This window comes from Molothrus ater, chromosome 15 (assembly GCF_012460135.2).
Source record: "Molothrus ater isolate BHLD 08-10-18 breed brown headed cowbird chromosome 15, BPBGC_Mater_1.1, whole genome shotgun sequence".
Lineage (NCBI taxonomy): Eukaryota > Metazoa > Chordata > Aves > Passeriformes > Icteridae > Molothrus > Molothrus ater.
The window spans coordinates 14,796,828-14,821,903 of record NC_050492.2 but is presented as its reverse complement, the minus strand read 5'-3'; the positions used below and the strand labels follow the sequence as shown (position 1 = coordinate 14,821,903).

General features: G+C 48.1%; 1 protein-coding gene across 1 annotated transcript in view; it reads left to right on the top strand.

Moving 5' to 3' along the window:
• The first annotated feature begins 6,093 nt into the window (after positions 1 to 6,093).
• LOC118692301 (serine protease inhibitor Kazal-type 5-like) overlaps positions 6,094 to 25,076 on the top strand; it is a 42,360-nt gene continuing 23,377 nt past the window's right edge. Inside the window, exon 1 of the mRNA XM_036392029.1 lies at positions 6,094 to 6,123. The gene's annotated coding sequence lies outside the window, so the exon portion shown is untranslated. The remainder of the gene's footprint in view (positions 6,124 to 25,076) is intronic.

The window sequence follows — 25,076 nt, the reverse complement described above, 5'->3', positions numbered from 1 at the left end:
CCAGGGCAGAGTGATTAAGCACTGCAGCTGATAATTGGGCAAACACAGATTTCAATCTCCTCCAGCAAATCACTCCCCCTTTCTCCAACTCGAAGCAGCACCCTGTGCCCACTCCCTCTTCCACAGAGCTTCACCAGATGGGAAGCATATGGTCCCTGTCCTTTTGGGGTCACAGACTCAGGGGGATGATCCAGTCTAATCTGTCCTTCTGCTCAGCTCAGGCAGCTCTTGTCTCTGCTCCCAAGGACCACATGTCCCCTGTCCAGGGCTGGATCTCACTCTGAAGTGTGTGTGAGGTAACTTAAGAGCTCTGCTATGAGCCACTCTGGATAAGGATCCTGGATCTCCAGTGCCTGGTGCTGTTTGCATGAGGGATCCTGTCTGCAGCTGTTGTCCATTGCCCAGGGAAGCTGTGGCTGCCCCGTCCCTGGACGTGTTCATGGCCAGGCTGGACAGGGTTTGGAGCAGGATAAACTGTTTGGACAGGATAAATTGTTTGGACAGGATAAAAGTGTCCCTGCCCATGGCAGGGGGTTGGGCTGGATGATCTTTAGGGCCCCTTCCAGCTCAAACCATCCTGTGATTGTCTGACCCTTTCCCTCAGGTGAGTTTCAAGTGATGATATCTGAAACTGGCTCTTTAGAAAGTTGGGTGCAGCCCAGGTGAGCTCTGGGTGCACTGTCCTGGCTGCAGAGCTGGTGTGAGGAGGTGAAGGATTAGCAGGACATGAGGAGAAGACAGAGCCAAAGCCCTCCCAGACCTGAACAGCGAGGGTGGGAGATGGCAGAGAAGCTGCAGGAAGGGTTTTGCCAATGGAATAGCAGGAAAAAACCTTCACCATGAGGGTGGACAAACACTGCTGCTGGACCAAAAAAAGTGGAGTCTTTATACTTGCACAGGTTCATAACATGACTGAATGAACTGATATTTTCCACAAAAGCTGTCAGAAACCAGCAGAGAAGCAACAGCCCCTCTGTGGTCCTTGGCTAATGCAGTCTCCAGGACTAGGAGACTTTTTTAGTGGAGGTCTGAAATACAGGATATCTTCACATTTTCCCCTAATTTCTTGAAAACATTTTGTCAACAGTTTTTTCCAACCTTTTGTAATATTTTCCATCACTTTGTAAGCCAGTTGATCAACAAAACCAAATATACTGCAAATGACTTTCATCACAACCCCAGAAATATTTGGCATTTCTAGCTACTCCTGTGAGCTCCATTGGCAGCACTAATGGCTATTGATGAATGATTTGCTCCCAGAACTGGCCCAGAAATAGGAAAACCAGTATTATACTTCTGATGTCAATGAAATATATGGCTAGAGGAAGCTGAAGCTCTTTGGTCCAGCTCACTGTGCTATTTTACCCAAATAGAGGAGATAAAGTTTTTCCAGTGGAGAGCTCTCAGCCTGTTTAGCTCCACAGGAAAAATTGCCTATAAAAAAATCAGAAAGGTGAGGATAGGAAGAGAAAACTAATGCAGATTATGAAATAAGGCTTTAATTTCTGACACATTTCTTCTTCCGTGACCTATAGAGAGATTTTAAAATGAGCAGCGGGCTTTTTCACAGACTGATAGAAAAGAGATTTTGTGAGGAAAGGGAAGACAAGTAGCAGACATGAGACAGAGCTGGGGATAACATTGCTGGACTCTGATTCTGAACATAAAGCTCAGCAGACATGGGAAACACTGAGCCTGTTTCCAGAGATGGTTCTTCCTCAGAGCTGTGCCGCCACAAGGCACCGTGAGATCCATGATATTTCACGAGTCCATTCATAACTGTGCACTTCATTCTTGGGCAGCTCTTTCCCCAGCAGCATCTCGTGCTGCTGCTGGTGTGGTTTAACCCCAACAAACGCGCGCTCGTTAATCGCGGGTGGGAAAATCAATATTCCCTGAGCCCTCTGTGCGTCAGCATGCTGCACACCTGCCCCAGCCCAGCCTCCCCAAAGCTGATAAATGATGGCCAAACACTGCTGATAAACTTAACTAACAGCCATTGACCCCTGGGTCGGGCTCAGATTAGATACAGACCAATTAACGCTCCTTCTCCTAATGACTCCTCAAGCTCAGAGGCTGAGAGTTTCCTGCAGCTGAAACAGGGGCATGGGACGTTTGGATGGCTGAGGTTTATTGTTCCCACAAAACTGCTGTGTTTTGAGTGCCAAGAGCTGCTCCCTGGACACAGATACAGGATGTTGGGGGAAGGATTCAGGGTATAAGAGCATCAGCACCTGCAGCCCTGCTGTGAAAAGCGACGCTGCGGGAATTGTTGGCAGCTCTCTGTGCTTTCAGCCTCGGTCAATGGCCTTGATTAAAGAAGGAGTTTGTCTTTGATTTAGGGAGCCTTTGAACATAGTGGCTAAACATTTCTTTTCCATCAAGGGTTCCCTTTGATTTCTGCATGTAGTCAGCTCCCTGTATCCCTCGGTGAGTTTTGCACTTGAATTGCTTCCCTAATAAATGTGACATTATTTTTGATGCCTTGTGTGTTTCCAGCCCGGTTGTGAGAGCGAGGTGCTTGCAGTGAAGGCACTGTCTTCAGTCCATCAGGGATATGAGGAGCAGTCCTTTTGCTCTGGTAACAGAGATGAAAAAATCCACTGCAGAACCTCCTTTTCCCCAAGCAGCTTTTAAATTGGGTTTTTTCCTTCTACAAGAGGAAGTGGCTGCCAAAGCCCATGGCTGCTGCCTGCAGTATGCTTTTCCTTCTTATCCTTATTCATCCCTGCCAAGATCCTCTTTTCTTCATTCCTCCTCATTTTCTGAGCTTCTGGAAGCCCCTGGCTCACAGTTTCAAGCCCCACTTAACCAAGAAACTTGGTTTTCCAGTTAAAAAATCAGCCAAGGTCCTCATGTTATGCTGTAGTTTCTGTAGGAAATACTTGGGGATGTTGCATCTTGTATTTTTCCCTCTGTGTATTTTGGAGGAAGGAATCTAGCCTGCTTCCAAGCTCAAGGCAGCCTCGCAGTGCCTGTACTTGGGGCATCTCTCTTCCAGTGCTGAGGTGTTTGCCAGGAGCAGATGGTGAGGGGTGTGCTGGAGGCAGCTGATGATGCTGCATCTGCCTGTTTAGCTGAGCCATCCCTGAGCTTTGTGCTCTGCTGCTGCTCTGCTCAGGATGAGCCACAGGGGCTGCTGGTGGCAGGTCCTGCTCTCCCTGGGGATCCTCCAGGATTGCAGTGAGGGTGATCAGGCACCCTTGGGCTCGACAGCCCCGAGTGCTGCTCCCTGTGCAGCAAGGGAGGGAGGGGCACAGGAGCCCAAATTCCTCTCTGTGTGCTGTCCCCTCACCGTGTCAGCCCCTTGACCAGCTGGGGTTCAGACCCAGAGACCTCTCCCCTGGTCATCTCCATCATGGATCAGGCACAAATGCAGCTGACACGCGTCCCTTTTACTCCAGGAGCTGCAGTTCCCCCTGCTGGGACTCATTTTTGCATTTTGTGCCCTGCTGACATTCATGTCCTTTCACTGGATCTGGCATTTTGGTGGTTAGGAGCAGCCTTTCTCACTGGATCCAGGCTCTGCCATTCCCAGGATCCTATAAATTCAGCTTTCAGCCATACAGAGCCCTGGGATTTTTATGGACGTGGAACAAAGATGCATAAATGATAATTAAAACCCCTACAGAAACATTGTTAGGGCCAGAAGCATAAGTCATAAATAATTATCATGATGGCCAGCTTTGCATTATGATGATGTATTATTATTACTAGAACTAATGTTATGAGACTGAGAAAGTCAGCACTGGACTGGGGAAGTAAAACACTTGGAGGAGGTCTCTGGATTCTTCCTGGGAACAGGGCAATGGACTAAATGACCCTGTGCTTTCAGGGATATTGCTTTTATGCTGTTCCATTAGATTAATATTTAAATGGGGCGTTAAAACATTGATGACACCTAAGAGCTTTACTGCCTGTGCATTATTGGGATGTAGGTCTTGCTCTGTCTGGAGTTTCAGGATTGTCCACACACGTGGACCGAGGAGCCTGTGGTGTTTTACCACATTAGTGCACTTAACACCACCTCTGTGCATTCCCTGATGAAAAGCACTTTCAATGAAGGAATGCAGGAAGCATTTTCAAACAAAAACGCTGTCTGACATTCCTCAAACCTCCGAAGGTGAGTGTGGGGCAGGTGAGGCCAGAGGAGCCTGGGAGGGAGCTGGAACCAGGTGAGAGGCTCCCTGCTGTCCTTCACACCCCTTGCCCACCCTCGCTGGCACCAGGGTGTCCCACAGAGCCCTTCCCACAGCCCCACCAGCAGGGCTGACCTCGTGCCAGGTGTCACCAGCACCTCCCTGGCATCCCCCAGGAGTGCACGAGGAGCTCTGCTCCTGCTTTAGCTGCTCTCTCTGCTGGGCTCAGAGGCGGCTGGGAAATGAGAACCACTCCAAAGCAGCCTGTTGTAAATGACATTATTTGGAAGAGGCTTAAGAGCCATTTGCGGTTTCTAAGCTGTGATTCATGATCATCTGGGCCTGGTTTGTGATCTTTGAATGCTTTTGACTGGTGACTCTGTTGCAATTTCCTGGGGGCACTGGTGGAGCTTGTTGCTTCTTGCCACTCACCGAACTTCAAAACACACAAGGCTCTGACAAAAGTAAATCCTAGCTCTCTTCTGAGGGCTCAGGCAGCTTTTTGCCATGCAGATCCCACCCTGGCTGGAGAGGAACTGCAGGCACCAGCCTCAGTGTGTCCCACAATCCCCTCCTATCCCCTTTTCCATTTTGCTTGGTGGCTGCTGCATGTAGCATCCTATTGGGAAGAGCACCCAGCTGCTGCTGCTCTGCCCCTCCATGGAGCCCTGCTGAACCCACCCCATTCTGTCAGTGCTTCACTCACAGCAGGGAGAGGGCACTGATGGGCCAGCACTGGAATTGGGAAGCTCCAGCTCCCACCAAGCCATGCAGAGCCCCTTTCCTGGTTCTGTAGGAAATATTCAGCCCAAGATCCCTGGTTCCTGCTTGGGGTTTATGTATGGACTGGTGAATTCAGCAAACTGTGGGAGCAGTGGCTGAAAGGAGCCTGTGACAGAGTGGGGAAGCCTTGTCACTTGAGGGACATCTTCTTAGGATGTGGGTCACGTTTCCACTTCTTAGAGAAGAAATTTGAATAAAAGATTTGGTGCCCCCCCCAACCTCCGGAAGAAGAACAGCTGCTAAAGGCTGCTAATGTTAAAACCCTCAATTAGGAAGAACACTAAGGAACTACACAGGAAGCCAGAAAGCTGCTCTGTAGCTAAAATAACTTCTGTGAGGTGCTGTGATAACAGTGAGACCGGAGGAGAAATTGCCAGAGTGACAGTGCCTTCCTGCCCTCGAGGATGGTCCCTGCTGGGGAAGGGTCAGGACCCTGCCAGGGAGTGGGAATATCCCAGTGTCCCACAACTGGGACTGATCCTCTTGGCAGAACCTCCTGGCACAGCGGGGTCAGGCTGTCAGGAGCAAATCCTACAGAGGAGGCAAACTAAAGGGAACTTCAGCATCACATGCAAGTGCTCTGCTCTTTCCCACACATGCTGGGAAACTGGGTTGGTTTTTTTTTGTACAGGCATGGGAAAAGAGAGCGACTTCAGGGTGGTTTGCTCAGATCCTACAACTGGTGCTCAGGGGAAGCTGAGCTCTTCCAGGTGCAGAGAATGGGGCTGAGCAGGAGCAGGCTGGAAAGGAATTGGCTCCATCTGGGCCAAATTCTCATTGGAGGAGGAGGAGAGGACTTTCAGGAAGGCAACCAATTTTTCTCCTTGGAAATAAAAAGCTTCTGGCATCACCTGCCGCTTATCTTGTTGCAGTGACATCTAGTTTCTACCCAGGACTAAAGAGCACAACCCTGACTCCAATAGGAGCTTAATTGCTATTAATCCTGTTAATTGAATTTGGTTCTCCTGTGCCACTTCAGCACTCTGACTGAAGGATGGAAATTGAAAACAAGGAGACAGGGAAACAAGCTCAGCTGACCTAAGGCATGTGACTCCTCCTGGTATCATAAATATGTGCCCCCTCCACATTTAGGGGGAGGCTGGATGGTTTGGAGAGCCAGCAGTGGGATTGCTTTGGGAAGTGCATCAGGAAGATGTGGATCCTGGCATGTAATTGGCTTTGAGGGATTTGCACGCTGAATGTGAGTTCTTAAATTAGGTTGATTTTTCAGGTAATAATGAGGCTTGGGGTAGTAGGGGACTAAGCACACTCTGAGGGATTGTCCTGCTTTTATAGAGCTTTATTTGAAATCTGGTGTGTGAATTAGGATAGTTTATTTGGTTTCAAAACCAAATATTTGGAAGGGGTGTCAACAAAGCTGCTTTTTTTTTCTAGATGGTTCCTGTCCAGGCTGGACCTTTGTCAGATGGCTCAGAGGCATGAGCTTTCATGTCAGAGCTGCCTCTGCATCTGCTCCTGGGCAGAGAGGAGTTTGTTGGGTGCCAGCTTTTTGGGCAGCCCTGCTGGCTCTTGCAGGGGTTTCTGGGCTCACCAACAACTCCCCCAGCTGGAGAGCCAGAGTGGGCTCTTGAAAAACACTTCATTCTCATTTGGATTTGTTGTGTTCTGGTTAAGGAAAGGTTTTTGAGGAGGGATGTTTTAGGCAATGAGCTCCATTCCCTCTTACTTGTGAGGAATTTTCTTCTCTCTAACTTGAACTTTGTTTTATAAACGGGTTTAAGTAGCTGTCCTAGTGAACCCTTGGGCCTTTCACTTCTCAAATATGAAGAAGGGTAATGTACTGTTGGTCAAGATCTTGGTGGCCAGTTAATGGAAAAGCAAATTTGGGCTTGAAAAGGGCTTGGCAAGTAAATTTCTTGTGGAGGGGGATTCCACCTTCCAATGACCTTTATCAAAAAGAAGAGCAAGGTAAATGCTTTTAAATTTGAGAATATGCTAGAGAATCCACCCCTCTGTTAAGAAATTTCTTGTGATGAATGTTAAGGGTCTGCTGAGCTTGGCTTTGCTTCATATTTTGATTCTGGTCTGACCCAAGCTGCAAAAGTTTCCTGGAGGAGTTCACAGGAGTTTTGTGAGGGTGTTGCATCCTTGTGGGGTCAAGGTAAACCCCATGACTGTTATTTAAGTTATTTTGGGTTTGTGGGCATGTCATGCAATTGCGGTCTCCAAATGCTCATCTGCTCATGGCGTTTGAATAGGGTGGGGTGGTCTCCCTGCTCAGTTCCAGGGTGTTCCTGAGCAGCTTGGGCTCCTCTTCATGCCACAAAAAAGGTGGTGAGAGGTCCAGGAGTGGAAGAGGTGATGTCAATGCTCAAGAAAGATACACAAAACCAGGGTTTCCACTTGAGGAGGAAGACAAGGCACACTCAGAAATTGTTTATCATGTTTCATTGCTGGTGTCTGCCTTTTCCTTCTTTCCTTGGTGAACAATATCAGCGTGTGGTGTCAGATCCCAGGGTGTGCTGCAGGCTGTGGACAAGCAGTGGCTCATCCAGCAGCTCAGTGTCTGTCCCACACAACCGCTGGGGAAGGGGCAGAGCCTGATGAGCAGACAAGAATACAACAGATAGATAACAGTAATGTAGAATATAATAGAATATAATGCTTTTTGAGGTCTGGCTTGCACGGGGGCTGTAACTGCCGAGCTGGGAGGCTGCTTGGGGACCCCGGAGGGAGGGATGGGACGGGGCCAGGTGACAGCAGGTGGCACTGTCTGCTGGGATGCTGTCCCCGCTCCTGTGGGAGCGGCCGCAGCTCTGCCTCCCCTCCCTGGGGCCCGTGTTGGAGGCGCAGGTGTGACACCCTCTGCGGAGGTGGGCAGATCTCCCTTTTTAAGGTGCTGCTGTGACTTGAGGTCTGTGCTTAGCAATTAATGCAAGGCATGTTCTGAATACCTGTTTAAAACAGTACATGTAGTGGTTCTTGATGCTAAGAAAAGCCTTCCCTTGGGATGGTACTTCTATTCCAGATCCAGCAAGGCTTCTACCCCCGCTGCCTCTAATAACTGCAGTTAGAGAATTGCATTTCATCTGCCTGAAATTCTCCTGCCACTTCAGCGAGATGCTGGACTGATTCCAGCTCTTTCCAGTATTGATCTGGCATTGCAGAGCTTTGTTTAAAGGTTGCCCCTCTCCATCCAAAAGGCTTTGGGATTCCTACATCTTCACAGGGTTTAGTGAGCATTGTGGAACCTCGGGGTGAGTGGTAATGAGTAATTGTCAGCCTTTAGTGTGAGCCCCAGCCATTGGAAATTATGAGAAAAATGAGCCAGTGCTTCCCTGTGAGCCCTGCAATTGTGGGTTTTCCCTGCCACTGGGGCAGGAGTCCCACCCTGGGTCAGTGGTGTTGCAAAAGCAGAGAGACTTTCACTCGCGTGCTCCGAGGAACCCTGGGGACAGAAATTGCTGCTGAAGTGAAAGGGAGCAGGGAGCAGCACCCCAGCCCTGCCTGGCCCGTCCCACAGGCCTCACAGGAGGAGCAGGAGCTCTCCGGCAGCTCAGGTCCCTTCTCCCCAGCCAGCAGTGACATTCCTGGAAGGGTTTAGTAAATGCAGCCACCACTGATGGTGGGCTCTGGTGTTCAGCCCTGTGCCTGTGTGCACCCTGTTCTCCCTCTGCACAGTCTCCTGTCTCAGGGCTGTTGGGAGCAGGGTGTTTCCTTCCCCTCTCCTGAGCGCTCCTGGATGCTGGGGAAGGGAGGAGTGCTCATGGGCTCATGCCTTCAACAAATAAATAGTTATTCCAGGTGATAAAATACAATTTTTTTTTTTTTTTTTTTTTTTTTGCTGGTTGCACCTCAGAGGTACAGGATGGACCTGGCGAATGTGGGTGCTGTGCTCTTTGTTGGCAGTGTTTGGGTGAGTCCTGACTGATGTAGAGGGTGCTGAGGGGGAGCATCACTCCCAGTGACACATGTCCCACCCTGAGCGAGCTGCCACCACGCCTGTGTGACACCTGCTGGATTCTGCAGTGTCCCAGCTGAAGGCCAGCTCCCTTTCCAGCTCTGTCTGTACTCAGAGGTTTGTAGGGCTCCCTAAACCAAGCTTTGCCTGAGCTGGAGGAAATAAGGGCCGTTTAAAGTGCAGAATGAGCTGGGATGTTCTGCCCCAGTTTTTAGCAAAGGAGAAGCACTGCCAGTAGCTCAGGCTGTGTCTTGGCTGTCTGTCTACCTGTGGTCACATCAAAGCTTGTCCCCTTACTCTGGAACCATCCATGCTGAGCTCTGTCTCTTATTGCAAGATGTAGGACTTGTCCTGGCTTATTAAAAACACTTACAGTGTGTGTGTGTCCCTGGCTCTCCAGCTGGTCCTGGTTGCTGTGTCAGTGGCCTCCTCTGTCTTGCTTGTCTCAGATAATTTTTCTTCCAGGTCATTGACTCATGATGAACAGAAAATGCTCTAAAAGCTGAATAATTTGGGGCATGGAGAAAACCAAAGCTGCTTGATTTAGGTGCTGTGAATCCTGCAGCGTTTCCAGTGTCTGAGGTGCACCTGTCCATCCCTCTGATGGCCCCAGCCTGGGGCTGGGAGTCAAGTGCAGACAGCCTTGGGAGAGGCTCTTAACTCTCTCCTTCTCATTGATGGGCAAACAGATAAAAATAAAGATGCTCACCTCCTTTGGAGGGCAGTGAGAGGATTAATTGGTTAATGTTTCTGAAGTGCTTTGAAGTTGAAATAGGGCAGATTGGTGCTAACCTGGATTGCAAAAGCTGTGATGTGTCATAAGGAGGGAAAGGCTGTGCTGAGAAGGCACTGGAAGCCTTAAAATCCCTGTCCTTCAGGTGTCAAGCACCTCACAGGCTGATCTGGTCAAAACCAGGGATTAGGGACAATGGCAGTTGCAGCAAAGGCCTTTTCCTCCCCATTAGCCCTTGGCCAGCCCCACTCATGGGACATGGAGTGGTGGGGCATGGACCAGCTCTGCCCAGCCCTGGGACAGATCTGTGTGGCAAGAAGGGCTGGCACGTTTGGTGAGGAGTGAAATCTGGTTCCGGGTTCAGCACTGGGGAAACCAGAGCTGAGAGGGGTTGAGCAAGCCAGGCTTCTCCTGGGGAGGAGCATGGGAACCTGCCACCCACAGCAAGAATGTGTTTGGTGACCCGAGTGGGACTGCCCTGCTGGAGCTGTGCTTAGCCTGGGTGTGTGTCCACCCACTGAGGTTGCTCAACAGCCTGCAGGAGGAGGCCATGCTCACTTGGCTGCTCGTGGTACCCGCTGAGGATTCCCAGGTGCAGTGGGATGGCCCAGGGAAGAGGGAGCTTGCATGGGGTGGCCAGTGCTCTGGGTTTTGGACAGAGCATTCCTGGGGTTTGTGTGTCAGATCTCTACGTTGTCCAGGTACCGCAGGGCATCCACAGTTGGAAGGAGGAGTTAAAACCCACTTTCCCTTTTGCAGAGCAAGGCTTTGTCCTGCAGTATAAGCAGTAACAGAACCCAGCAGCAGAGCTGGCTGTCACACCCAGCACTGTCCTGAATGCCACCAGACTTGAAACTTTCTTTCTGTGAGGACATATACTGTGCAGGTGGGTCAGCATTCACCTGCCACCTCTTATGGACCCTGTGCTCTACCTCCCATGGCACAAAGTTGCTGGGAGGCTGCTGGGTGTAGAACTGTGCAAGTCATCCCTCTGTCATCCCATTTCTCTGCTCTCCGTGGTCCCTAGCAAGCAGACAACTTCCACACTGCTCCTGGCTTGGTGCCACTCATGATTCAGGGAGAAGTGGAGGTGCTGCTGGCCTTGGGGTGAGGAAGGCTGTGGAGGCAGAGTGAGCTGTGGGTGAGCCTGGCTGCAGACCAGCAGCAGGAGCCGTGCCTGCCAGTGGGTTGGTCACTTGTGTGCATCCACATCAGTTTCAGCAGAGACTCTTGGTGGAAGGGATTCCCCTTCCCTGTGCCTCATGGCATTGGTTTTCCCAAGGTTTGGGGCCAGCACGTGCTGCTGGGATGGGTGACCTTGTGAATCTCCAGTGGGCCTTTGGAACAAAGCAAGAGGAGAGCAGACCCAGAACCACCTGGCCCTGTGACACCCAGAGCTGAGCTGCAGCCCTGCGTGCTGCCCTGCGTGCCCTGCGGGCAGCCAGACCCTCCTGGAGCACCCGGGCTTTGGCAAGCAGATCAAGGGATTTGAGTGGGAGGGGATGAGCAGGGAGGAGCTGCCTGCTGGGGCAGGCTGGGGGGCAAGGTGGAGTCTGGAGGAGGGTGCTGCAGGTCTCTTTCACTTTCGTGGGCTCCTCCTGGGACTGTGAGCCAAGAGGCAGCACCTGGTCCTTCCAGGGAGCCTCCTGCTGTCCTTCCCTGCCTGCAGAGCAGGTGGCTCTGCTCTGCCTGTGGCACGTGTGTGCCTGGTGGTTACCCTGGTGGCTCTGCCCCATTCCTTTCCCATGAGAAGGATCAAAACTGCTGCTGCAGCCTTGGCATCCAAATGCCTTTGAGTGGGGAAGAGCCTGGGGACCTGTTTTACAAGGGTCAAACAGATGTAAATAGCTTTTCTACAAAGATTTCTGCTCCATTTCCCCCATCCCAAATGCTCTAACAGCCCCTGAGGAGGTTTCTCTTTGCTTTGGTTACTGTACCCCGCTGAGTACTCAGCCCACACAGCCAGTTTTGGGCTCTCCAAGGTTTCTTGAAGAAAGCAGCCAAATGTTTGTTTTGTGGACACCCTTATAATGCATATGGGTTTTCCAAGGAACAGCCAAAGGCAAGGGGGAGGGAGGAACCAAGAGGAACTCTTCATCTGGGTTGACTCATGCATCTTGCTTCAGCTGGGTTTATTATTCATCATGTACCCATTACTGCCTGAGGCCTGCTTAGCTCCATGCTCAAGAAAGGGATTTTTTTCTGCTTAAACCACATCACTGAAGTGCTGCTGAGCCCTTGTTTGCTGTTGCCATAAGTGCCTTCACTCCAAAGCTCTGGGACAAGGCAGGAGACACCGAACTTCTTCCTCCTTTTCTGTGGAAAAGGGTTTTGTTTCTGGGCAGTCCTACACCACCCAGCCTGAAGAAACTTTCCTTCCAGCAGGAGAACGGTCATGCTGAGTTAAATGGCATGCAAATGTGATGGTCTCATTTGTGTGTTTTTGTAACAACAGCTGCAAGCAAAGGGTAAGACTGGGAGGTTGAGTTTTGCCTGCAAGGCCTCTTGTCCTGAGCACTGGTTGGAGGAAGGATGATTAAAGGCAAAACTAATCTTGTTTGAAAATGAGGATTTCCCATGGAATGACAACTCTGCTTTCTAGTGCTGTTTTCCACTGTAATTGTGCTCATTTGTGTGGGCACTGGGTTCCCTCTGAAGCCCCCAGACCCACCTGCCCTGGAGGTCCATGGTCCAGGGAGATGCTGCCTTTAAGGCAGGCCCACTATGCCTATTAGAGGAAATCACCAGAACCACCACCTGGGCATTATTTGTGGTGTTGGAAGTTCCTGTGGAAGCAAAATCCAGCGATGATGTGCTAGTCCTGGGAGAAGTGAACCCTCAGAGAGGATGCTCTTAGGGAGGGTGGGCAGGGAGAAAGGATTTAAGGCCTCCAGGGAAGCAGTGATACCTGATCTGCTCTTGTGGAGCTGAACTATTGGAATTACACTTTTTGGCCTGGGAATTCTACCATACTGAAAGCTTCTTGTTACAGAAACCATAGTGAATGAAGAGGGATGGAACTCTCAGCTGCAGCTGGGAGAAATGGCAGCACATTGTGAGCTCTCCCAAACCTTGAGCTGTTATCATGGAGCTCAGCAGATGAGTGTGAAAAGATGATGGGGACAGTGAACTGAATTCCAACTTCAGCTCCAGGCAGAGAAAAGAGCACCTTACCTTAAAAACTGGCTTGTTTGTTGGCCACTGGCAAATTTCTCCTTTTTCTGTATCCCAACTGATAAAAAACAGATTCTGCTCCAGATCAGCGCCTTCAGGCTATGAGAAAATTGGTTCAGTTGGTGTAAAACCTCTGGGAATTGATGGCCAGATACCCAAATCTTTGTGTGCCCTGATGGAAGGGCAGCACCAGGGGCTCTGTGTGCAGTTTGGTGCAAGCTGAGCAGGCAGCACCTCCCCAGCCAGATGTAAGGGTGGCTTAATTCCCAAGGTAAGTCCTAAACCAGAAGGAAGACAGTGATAAAACCATGCTTTGGGGTGTGTGAGATCGTGGGCTAGGACAGAGTGGCCTACTGATGAAGGACAAACTGCTTGTTTTCTTGCCACTAAATTCCTTGTCCCTTGCTTGCTGAGTATGCCCTGTTGTCTACAACACAAATGACCGAATTTGAATGGACTACTTAAACCTTTGAGCTATGCTGATGAAACACTCAAAAGATATAAAATCTTAGACCATGCAAAACATCTTTTCATTTAGTTTCGCTTAATTTGTGGAGGGCTGGGGTTAAAAGTGAAAAATGAAACTCATGATAGAGAAGCCAAGTTCATGGATGTCCTGAAGTTATTCGAGCACCTTGAGAGTTCTTTATCCAGGGCAGGGGCAAGATGTTCCCACACCCCTTTGTTTCTTGTGAGTTTTTTGTGCTTTTGAGAGCTGTCTTTAGTCTGAGTTTATTAATCCTGTTTGGTGCAGTGGTGCCACGGGAGCCACAGCCGCTGGCGTGAGGAGCTCTCAGTCTAATTTGAAACAAGATGTAACAAGGGAGCACAACCCAGAGTGGGAGGCACAGGGTGTAATGAGATCCCAGGTTTGATAACCTCTGTGTTGCTCAACATGATGTGCTTGGGCACCTTGTTTGCAAACTTGGGCCCCTTTTATAAGTTTTGGGGAAAAATGTCAACCCGAAGATCAGGATCAATATGTGGAGAATAAGTGTTGGTTCCAGCTGTGTCTGAACTATTGATTTTTAACTTCTAAAGTGATTGATGAGGTAGTAATTTTGGAGATGGATTAGCCCAGAAGAATGTTGTGGGGTTTTTTTTTTTTTGTTTTGTTGTTTTGTTTTTTTTTTTGTTTTTTTTTTTTTTTTTTTAAACAAGGGGTTCAGTGGTGCTGCCTGAGGAGAAAAGTTACAAAAAGAAAAGAACTTCAGAGAGTGCTGGTGCTGTTGAAGCAGTAACAGCACATGATACAAAACTGAGTAAGAGCAGCCAAAGTAGGGAACTACAGCTCGGGGTAAATTTAAAGGTGAGGAGGGCAATGCACTGGTTTTAATGGGGACATGGGGAGTTATTAAAGGAAGGATGAGGGATCAGCAAGGATGGAGCTCATCAGCTGCCTTTAAAATGTAGGATGTGGGAAAACTGGGGGAAATGTGCTGGCATCTATCCCAGGCTGCTCTGATTTATTTTTAAATGAGGAATCTATCATTATGAGATGTAAAAGACATACAGCAGCTGTTCTCTGGGCAGGGATGTGAAAGTCCTTGGACATCCTGGGAGCCAAGTGGAACTGAATCTTCCCTCTCTCACTCCCTATTCCTCCAGAGTAAAAGTTGATCAACCCCTCCCTGCCAAAAGTGATGTGCTGAATGTTATTTATTCCTTTTATCATTAGCTTCCCTCTGTCCTTGCAGCATAATCTGGTTCAGAATGTCTGCAATTACCCTGGTGCTGGGGCTTTGGTATTGGGATTTGGTGACTCATGTAGTTCCTGAGCCCAAGGCAGCCTGCAAGCCAAAGGACCTTATTAGCCTGGCCTGTGTTAATCTGGGAGCCGGGTGGCTTTGAGAGCTGGGCTGCTCTGTTACATGAGATTCTTTGAGCTTCTTCAACTCACAAAGCATCTAAAGGTAGCAGTGAAACTGCAGGAGGAGGAGTAGTAAAGGATCCTTTGTTAGAAGAACTGGGCTTTGGGGTCAGATCTGAGTGTTTCTTCCCAATCTTGGTGCAAGGGTGAAGCTGGAGCTCAGAAAAAAGCCAAGTGCGTGGTTGTTGGCTGGCTACAGAGAGAAGGAGCTTTGTGGGGAGGAGAGACCATTGCTGGCTCTGCTTTGGCTCCCAGGTGCTGCTCCAGCAGCAGCTCCTCTGGATGTCAGGGTTCAGCTCTCCTCCCAGGCACCAGAAAAAGGGATTATTTCCACCACACATAAAAAGATTGCAGAGTTTGGCATCTGCTTTGAGGTTCCCGCTGCCAGGCTTAGTAAAGAGGCTTAGGAGTGCTCAAACCAGAGAAATAAATCTGCCGCACCTCTTATCAAAAATAATGGATAGTAGGCTTCAAAGGAAGAGGAAGAGTCTTTGTTTTGTAGCCTACTTATGTGTCCGGCCTGATCCTCACCCCTTGCACCGGTGTAAGAGTCAGTGTGGAAAACAAACAGAGCTGATATGTCTAGGAATGGACTTGGTGAGTGGGTGGGACACCTCGGGTGCTGAGGAGGCTTTTCAAAGAGGGAAGAAAGGCTGTCTCCACCTGGGCTGGGGCTGGCCAGGATTGCACGCACTGCCTGAGGGGGATTTTTATGGAGCAATCGTGGTCATTAGCAAGCACGAGTTTTTCCACGTACCAAACATTGTCGAGGGCAATAACTCAGCCCCGTGCTTGTTATTGTAGTGAGTGTTGGACAGGAGTGTCCTGGGAATTTGTCGCATCCCGAGTGGGGGGAACCCATCAAAGTGTCCTCGGGTTGCTGATGTTGGCTTGCCACCCTGAAACAAAGGGCTGATGAAATAGTGTTAGCCAAGCTGGTCGCTAATGAGGGCAAAAGAACATCTGGAGTCAGGTTTTGTTTATAGCTCTTTGTTTTGTCATTGTTAGGGAGACAGAAGAGGAAGTATCACTCATAGTATAAATCACGACATCCAAACAAAGGGCTGACATCTGGGTGTGATTTCGGATTTCATGTCCTTGGAATCTCCTGAGGTTTAAAGCCCAAAATTTTAGCCTAAGATGTTGGTAATCCACCCTGTGTTCAAAAGATTAATGTCACTTCAGGACAGGGACAAAGAGGAAGTCTAGAACTCCAGACCAGAGCTGGCATGTGCTGAGACCTGAAAATGCTCACTTCAACTCTGGGAGCCAGCCCCAGCTTGGAAAAACTTGGAATAACCCAGTACCTGGGTCCATGGTTGGCTGTGGACGTTGAGGGGAACAAACAGGGCAAGCACAAAGTAAATCCTCCTGTGATAAAGTTTTGTGTGGTTCAGAGACTTGTCAGCCAGAGGCTGCATCTTCGTCATCATGTTTAATAGCCACTGATGGACCTGTCCATGAATTTGTTTAATTGACTTTTGACTCTCTTGAGGTGTTTGGCACCCACAACATCCTGGGGCGGTGAGTTCCACAATGCAATTACATCTTGTGGGGAGGGGAAAAAGAAAACCCTTCCCTTTGTTTGTTTAAACCTACTATATGATAATTTATTTAGTATCCATTAATTCTAGAGCTGTAAGTAATTCTGAACAACAGCCTCTTTATTTTCTGTGAGTTCCTCCTGATTTTGTGGACTGTCATGAGCATATTCCCTCTATAGCCTGTTTTCCACTGTGGGAGTTGCTGTGAGTTTGGACAAAAGCCCTTCCCATTTCTGCTCCTTTCTGTGGCCAGGGGAGGCGTTCCCTGTGCCCTTTTACCTCTCTAAATCCCTGTTATGATGATGAGGAAGGCCACTGTGCAGCTGGGCAGACCTAGCAATCATAAGGCAGCATGACAGAAGAAATTTGTTTTATCCTTTCCATGTTTCCTAACAGTTCCTATCAGGTGCTAAACCTTCCTGATTGCTCCTCTGGCAATGATGTGACATTTATTTGTGACCTTAGCCACAGAACTCCTTAATACACCCCTGACAGTGATGGTTGCTGTGGAGCTGTAATGTGCAGGTAGAGCACAGCAAGCTTTTCTCCCCTCTCTCTGTTTTTCAACACTGAAATTTTTCTGCTGCTTTCTTGTCCAGCCACTGAGTCCTGAGTGACTTTTGGTTTTCTCTCAGTTGACTTGAAGCTTTGAACTCTCTTGAATCATTCAATTTGTCCCTTTGCTAATTGCCTTTTCATAGTCATTTACAAAAAGCTGAGCTGCAGAGATGCCTGTCAGGTCTCACCTCCACTGGGAGAGCTGACCTCTTATTACTGCTTCCATTTTTAACCGTTTTTAACTCAAAGAAACTCTTCCTTTACTTGATGGCACCTTACTTTCTTGTAACTGGTTCATTAGGAAGAGAAGTTCATGGTGTCAAGCAGTGCCCACGTACCCACACTTCAGAGGACTCAGATGGAAGATGAGGCAGGACTTGTCTCCCAGAAACCTGTGATGAGTCTTCCCCAGTCTGTCACTTCTCTGTGTGCTTTGTTACTTTGTTTTTATGAGCTTTCCTCCCTTTCCCCCAAAGTGCCCTACGGAGCCTGAGCTGGGTGATTGCACATTTGAGCACCTTCAGTGCTGCTGAGAGGGGGATTTAATCCGTGACTGTGGCTCTGTGTTATCAGGATTTATCAGCTTATTGTGAATAAGTTAATTTAGCTTTTCTACTCTGTTGTTATCTTCCTTGGAGGCTCCCTTAGCCCTGTGATCAAGGACTCTTCAATGTGTTTTGTTATTACTGCTGTGGCTTAGAAAATTCTTCTCAGTCTTTGGAGTATTTTGGCACAGTTGCAACTTTAGATTTTAGTCTTGGTTTTTACATTTTTGCTATTTGGACAGTGCCTCTCCTTAGTCTCATTTTACTGTTAATTGTCTCACTTAAAGCACACTAGCATTTATTCTGATTTTTTTTTTTCCCCTTAAGCAATACACGTTTACTCTAATGACTTCTTCAAATGGTCTTCCCACCTCCTGGGTGTGTTTTTCCTTAAGGGCTTTTCCTTTTTAATTTTCTTTGAACAAGTGCCTGTGTGTTTAGGCAGTAGCCTCTTCAAGCTAAGTCACAGTAGCAGGTTTTCAAGGCTGCCCTCAAGATTTGTCAGTTTTAAGGTGCAAAGAGCCCTTGGCCATACACTTGAAATCAAATCTGCTGGTTCCTGGGTGCTGCTCAGGATGTGCTGAAGAGGCTCTTGTGTCAGAGGTCATAAATTACTGCTGGAGGGAGCAGTAACTTTCCATTTTCAATGTAAACATGTTCCCTCCTGTCAGTAATCCCATCTGTACAGGGATATCTCCTGTTTGTGTTTGTCTCTGCTCATATCCATCACAGCCTCGCTCATCTCCCTTAAGGTTTTGCTGTTGTTGGCCTGTTCTGGGTGGGTGGAGGATGGAATAACTCCAGCACTATAATGTCTGGGCATGGGACTGCAATCCTAACAGCATCAACTATTTGTTGATACAGTTATGTTGGTTGAGCTCTTTGATGAGCTCTCTTTGATGCTCAGCTCCTCCACCTGCACAGCCCACTCTCATTCCTGTTTGGTTTGTACCCACTCATTACCATGTTCTGCTGCTTATCTTCCCCCCACCAGGTTTCCAAGGTGCTGGTTATGTTAATAGCCCCATCTGAAACCAGGGCACTGCTGTTCACTCCCCTGCCCTTTTAGACTTGCCTGGGTAGAAATGCACACCTGGTGTCCTGTGCTGTTCCCTCTCTGCAGCCCTGACAGGGCTGTCAGCTGGCCCTGCTGTTTTCCCCTGACTGTTTTTGGCTTCTCTCCTATCCTTTTCTTCAAGGATACTAAATTTTCATGACTTCTCCACTGGAGACTGCATTTTCCCAAGCCACATGACTTGTCAAATAGTTGGCATTCCCACAATATTTAGTTTAAAAGACTTCATGTGCCAGTAGCCTTGGTCTGTTTTCATTTGGATTTAATATTTGTATCTTTACTGTGCAGGTCCTACCTATTCAAGCCTGTCCTCAGGGTACTACACTCCACACCTTGGGGTGACCCTGGATTTCATTAAATGGCACTTGGGAAGCATTTCTGAGCATTTTATTGAGTTGGTCTTGGCCTGAAGCTGAATCTTGCCTTCAAGATTGTTCTCTCCATCCTGCTTTGGTGGTGACCTATATAGACCCCTCCAGGAGTTGTTCTCCAGCTCAGAGAAGTGAGAGATGAGAGATCACCACATCAGCATTCAGCACACAACTGCTGTTTTGGTCCTCAGTTGTCTGTCCCCATTGCACTGAGTAGGATGTTTGGAGAAGGCCTTTGGATGTCCACTAAATGTGGAAACTTTGAGTAAATTATTCCCTTGGACAGTGCCATAATCATGTATAAATACTTAGACTTGTTTCTTCTTATACAATTTTTGCATTTTGACTGGTCTGTTGCATTTTGAGGGGTCCCACAAATTTCCAACAAGAAGCTGCAGAGATGTCTTCATCCCTAAGCAGAACTGAGCTGTTTGTCCTATTGCTCAGTGCAAGGTGAATTCCTGTCCTGTTACTTAGGGATTCAAAATCCTCTTGATTACATTCTTAACACAAATTCATGATCCCTTGTGTAGAATGTGCTGTCATTTCTGGGTAATTCCACTAAATCACATAGTCTAAGCATCCCACACATAGCTGAAACATAGCCCCATGGAATGAAAATGTTTATTTTTGTGTGTGTCTGGGATATTGCAGTGATTTGCAGTTGCTGTTGCAGTGATTTGCATCGTTTAAGTGAGGTATTTTGGGTTTATGTGAAATGTGGAATATAGAAAAGCTCAAGAATGAAGGAAAGCATCTTATTTTGCATGAAAAATAATTTAACTCCCCTCAAGTCTTTGGGTTTCTCCGGTGTATTTTTTTTTCTGGAACTGATAATGATCAGAAAGTGAATCTTAGCACCACTATAACCATGGTGCAGTGTATACATGTTTGTTTACAAGAAATTATTAGAACAGAGGTTGCCCAGGCTTTTTAGTGAGTATGAGAGACTTATTGTTTGTTTGTTATTCATTAAATCTCCAGCCTGAAGATATGCTAATTATCTTAGATGTCAGTCTAATCTGCGAGAGGGCATCTTCAAAAGCATGTGAGAAAAGGGCACATGCATATGGTAATTTTTGGTTCATTATTTGATGCAATACCTTGAAAACAAATAATAAATTCCATTTAACTCCTTGCTTTTGTAAACCTGGTGATGGGCATAGCACTTAGGGTGGGTTTTAAAGCTGCAGAGGATTCTTTAGAATTAGTTCTTGTTTTGCTCAGAGCAGTGGTTTTTTTTGTTTTTTTTTTTTTTTGTTTTTTTTTTTTGTTTTTTTTTTTTTTTCGTTTCTTTTTTTTCCTTTCCTTTTTGGACCTCCTCTTTCAGCTTGTTGATTTTTGGAAGGGAAGCTGCAATTCCTTAAAAGATAACCAAACCAAAACCCAACCATACTTCAGTAACTGTATTATTACACAGCTGATGGAAACTGCTTTTCTTTGTTGCTGCTCACAAGCCATGGAACTGCTGTCCAGACATTCCCAGAGTTGGTTTTGGAGTAGAAAGCCACTGGATAAAATGGTCTTGGCACAACATTCAGGCTAGACTGAAAATCTGTGGGTGACCTGGGGTGCCCTGGGCAGACCCAGGCACCGTTAAATGGTCGCCCCTTGTTTCCAGCCTGGCATCACCTCTGGATCCTGTTATTCCTCTGCCAGATGGAGGAGCCCATTAGCTGTGATAGGCCAATCAAACAGCTCTAATTGATCTAGTGATGTGGTTACTGGTGATGACAAGGAGATGAACTTGATGACCCAGGAGGTCCTTTCCACTTTTGTGCTCTGTGGAGGCTAATGCCAGAGTGATTCACAGATATTTCTGTCCTACATCTTTGGAACCGGGCTCCATGGCACCTCCAGCTGTGCTTGGCAAGGCTAAGTGTGTCCCCTAAAATCAGCACTCCAGCCAACAGCACATGGACCATGATGGATACAAGACAAAAATAGCATTTGGGCCCTGAGTGTTGTTTGCTGTGTCTAATCCTGAGCCAGTGACAGGAGGACAGACCTGGACAGGCAATAACTCAGCCAAGGATGAACCTCTTCACTGAAGGTAGGACAGGCAGCAGCAGGGATTCAGTGAATGTGCAACAGGTTTAGAAAAGAAAAGGGCTCTACAAGTACAGGAGACCTACCTTGCTGCAAGCAAGGACTGGAGGAAATGAAGGGGGAATTCCTGAGGCAGCAGCTTGGTCTCTGCTCCCCATCCCCAGGGCTGTTTGTCGCTAGATCAGTGCTGCAAAGGGGAGGTCTCTCTTTATTTTTTTTTTTTTTTAATTTTTATTTTGTGCACGTTGTATGTGGAGTGTGCTCCCATTTGTACAGACGTGCTCCTGTGCAACAGCTGGTGTATGGCATCCTCAGCTCCCTAAAAAGCTACAAATACAAGCTTTATGCAAATTTCCTCAGTCCTATTCAGAAGGCTCTGTTCCTGCAGCTGAAATGTTGCATTATGGCTTTATTTTCAGTTGGGAAACAAAGGCTAAATGCAATCCCACAGACTGGCAGATTGCAATGGTCTGCCAGGAAAGACTATTTTGTGGTTCTTGTAGCATTATGGACAAACAGCTGGAATATGTTCAGCCAAAACATTAGATGCTTTGGGACAAATTGAACATCAAAAGGAGCTGAGCACCCCTGCTGCCTATTTGAAATTTTATTGGTTTGACCAGTCTGTCAGGCACTACCTGGTGATGAAAAGAGCTGGACCATGATCTGGATGTTCCTTAAAAAAATTGAAATAGCACCAATTCAGGTCTTTCCTTGTTTCAGCTCTAGGATGCTGTTGCCTGCCATGTGCCACTCCTGGTAGCCAATTTCCAAATCAGTCAGTGCTGGTGGACATGTTGGTTCCCACTGTTCATCAATTATTTGTCAGCTGATCTCCACCATTATCCTGGTGACTCAGCTGCAGTGGGAAATGGGATGTGTATTGGGCTGGATATGGGTGCTCAGGCTACTGTGCTGTGGGAAATAGTTTTAAAATGGAAGCAAAAAGCCCCAGGTAGCTAAATGTACCAAGGTAACCCCTGGGACTTCCCAGGGTGAGCACATTCCTGCTGCAGGGATGAGCTCTGTGTCACGGGTGTCACGTTTGTGTCCTGGCTGGAATCTGTCATGGTGTCCTTGTGCTGCTGCCAGAAAGGGCCTGCAAACACTTCCTCGTGAGCACGGGGATTATTAGCTCAGCAGTGAGTGCACCAGCTGAAAATCAGTACAAACCTGCAGGGGCTGGGTGACTCTGGCAGACACGTCCTCCGGGCTGTTTGACTGCAGCACAGGGGGCAGATTCCAGCTTCACGTTTGCATGAAATTTGGGTTTTGGTGGGTGAGTGAGGACTGAATGGAGGTGCTTTAAGTGCATTAGACCTCAAGTGACTCCCCAAAATACTGATGCATTTCTGGTGATTTCTCTCTGCAGCATCAAGGGCTGTGCCATTATCTTTGATAAGGCTGAACTGCTCCTTCAGCAGCCAGAGTGATGCTATTGAATGTACTGATGCTCTTTGGAAAAATGCCTCCCATCCACAAAAAAGTGTGTTTAAAGCTTTTTACATCTTGTGTATAAAAGGAACAACTGTCCTTTTCCCCAGGTACTGCTGCATCACCAGCACACTGGAGAAAGGTTGTACAGTGACTGAAAAGTGATAATTTTGGATGCCTTTAACAGATTCCGCAACTTGCAAATTAAAAATAGGGTCTTTGTATCAAATGAAAATATTTATTAGTTCTATGCTCTCCCCTAAATTTGGGGGATATGGATGGGAGACACAGGTCATCACAGAATGGTTTGGAATGGAAAGGACCTTGAATAGAACCCAGTTCCACCCCCTGCCATGGGCAGGGACTCTTGCCACTATCCCAGGTTGCTCCAAGCCCCTTCAAACCTGGCCTTGGACACTTCCAGGGATGGGGCAGCCACAGCTGCTCTGGGCAACCTGTGCCAAGGCCTTGCCACTCTTATAGTGAAGCTTCTTCCTAATATCTGACCCAAACCTATTCTCTTTCAGTGTAAAGCCATTCCTCCTTTGTCCTATCACTGCACTGCCCTTGGAAAAAGTCTCTCTCCAGTTTTCTTATAGTCCTACTTTAGGTACTGGAAAATCTAATCTATGGAAAATCCATACTTGTCACACAATCTCATTCAACTTTCAGTTGCTGTTGCCTTTTTTTTTTTTTTCTGTGAGGAAAGTTGATAGTTTTCATTGGAAACTCTCCCTTTTGGCTGGCAGCTCCAGTCACAATCCATGGCAGCAGATGCCTCAAGTAATGACACTGTGGTTTTCTATCATGTCCTGAAATGCCTTATTCTCAGCTACCTTCTACAGGGCAGGGGAATTTGGGATCTCATCTTGCTGTGGGCTCTCCTGGAGGAGTACCTGGAGCTTTGGGGGATCCCGTGGGTGGCTCAGGGCCCCAGCCACGGGGCTGGCTGTGGCATGGGGCAGCGATCAGAGTTTCACAGCGCAATTAGGAGAGTGGGGCGTGGTGATACTTCAATCTGAGAGCAGCCACCACCCACACGGGGCATGTTTTTGGCCTCCTGCTGTCACTGCAGCCATGGGTGCTGGCACTTAGGCCACCACACCCCCTCGGCCAATTCTGGCACCTTTGCTGCTGATAAAACATAATAATTCTGCAGAGGGGAAAACCACTGTGTTCTTGTGGCTTGCTGTCCAGGTGGGGTGGGTGGGAGTGAGGGTTGTTGGGGGGTATGGCAGGGCTCAGCTCTCACTGAGGGGGGCAGGTGGTTGGTACCACTCACTGGGGCAGCACTTAGAGGGTGCAGGGGCTGCACAGGATGGGGCAGAGCTACACAAGTGCAATCCTCAGTGCTCTCCCCTCACTGTCCACAGGAAAATGATCTCAGGACAGATTTTTCTTCCTCTGTTGAAATTCTGCTGTTTCAGTAGCCTAGTGACAGTCATTGTCTTTCATTTCCATGTGTGAGTTGAATCCAGAGTCAGAAAAATTTCTGCTTTGTTCCCAAACAATAGGGCTGTGTTGTTTTGCATGATGGCTCTGGCTTTTCAGCCGGTGTGCTGTGCTCTGCTTTTTGCTGTGGTCCCGCCTGGTGCTCAGCAGAGGCTGGAGAATACCCACAGTGAATCCTGGCAGTTGTGCAACGTTCCACACGGAGTAAAACTCCTTTCTAACCCCTGCAGGCGATCAGTTTACACCCTGAATGATGAGATTTTGATTACCCTTATCTAAGCTACAAATACTGCAAGGGAGGTGAAATCAGCTGGCTCTGGGAAGGATTGTCCCAGCACAGACCTTGGTGGCCTTGGAGGCTCCAAGTGCTGGGCAGCTCCAGGGGATGTCGTGGTGCTTTGCCATGGGCAGTCCTTTCAGTGTGCAGATGTTACTTGCTGAGGCCTTGTAGATCAAACCCCAGCTCCTGCCATCCCCAGCCTCCAATTTTCAATGAGCAAAACCCGCCCTGGAGAGTGTTGACAGCAGGAATGGCAGCTGCTTCCTCAGAGTCGGCAGGGAGAGCCTGTTGCCTCAATGCTGGATCTCCCTCTGAATGCAGAGACCAGTTCCAGCATCCCCAGCCCCACATGGCAGCAGTTGCAGCTTGGGGAGCAGCTCTGCTCTCCCAGCAAGAGCAGTTTCCCAGGGCAGCTTTATTCTTCTGTGAACAAAAGCTGTTGAGCTGCAGGGAAGCTCCTGGCTGGAAGGTGGGTCCTTTCCACAGCCAGGCTGAGACTGAGGGGTGGAATGAGACTGGATTGTGTGCTGAACACTCAGATGCATCTCTCCTCTGCGTTCCTCTGTCTTATATTTCTCATCTAGAAGAAAAGTACTTTAAAAAAAATTCAATCCAGCTTTAAGCCAGAGCTGCTTGTACTCCTCGGCCTGATTGAAGGGAAGGAGAACTGATAAGTTAATCAGTTTTCAAGGTCAGGAGAGATCAATAGGACCAGTCAGTCTGGTGTGCTGTGCAAATCAGACCCCAGACACAGCAGTGGTTCCTGGAGCAGGCCTGCCTGGGAGATAGCAAAGTTGTTTTTCCTTGTGGGAGGATCTCTTGCACTGCAGGGATGAGCTCCAGTATAAGACCAGGGATGAATAGACTGAATTAGGTGTGACCCAGAGGATAATGCAGCATTCTGCATCTTAATGTATCCATCTGTGAAATGCAAATAATAATAGGGGAACCCTGCAGGGATTCATTAGTCCTTTGAAGATGGCATGTGTTACATGCTATTATTGTGATCTTCCGAAGTTGGCCTCATCCCTGCCTTTTGGACCTACACCTCTCACTGTTGCTCACTTCCTGATTCATTTCCCCCTCCTCCCTGGCACTGTCAAGCCAAATCAGCAGTGGCAAAGGGCTGTCCAGGCCAGTCAGCCAC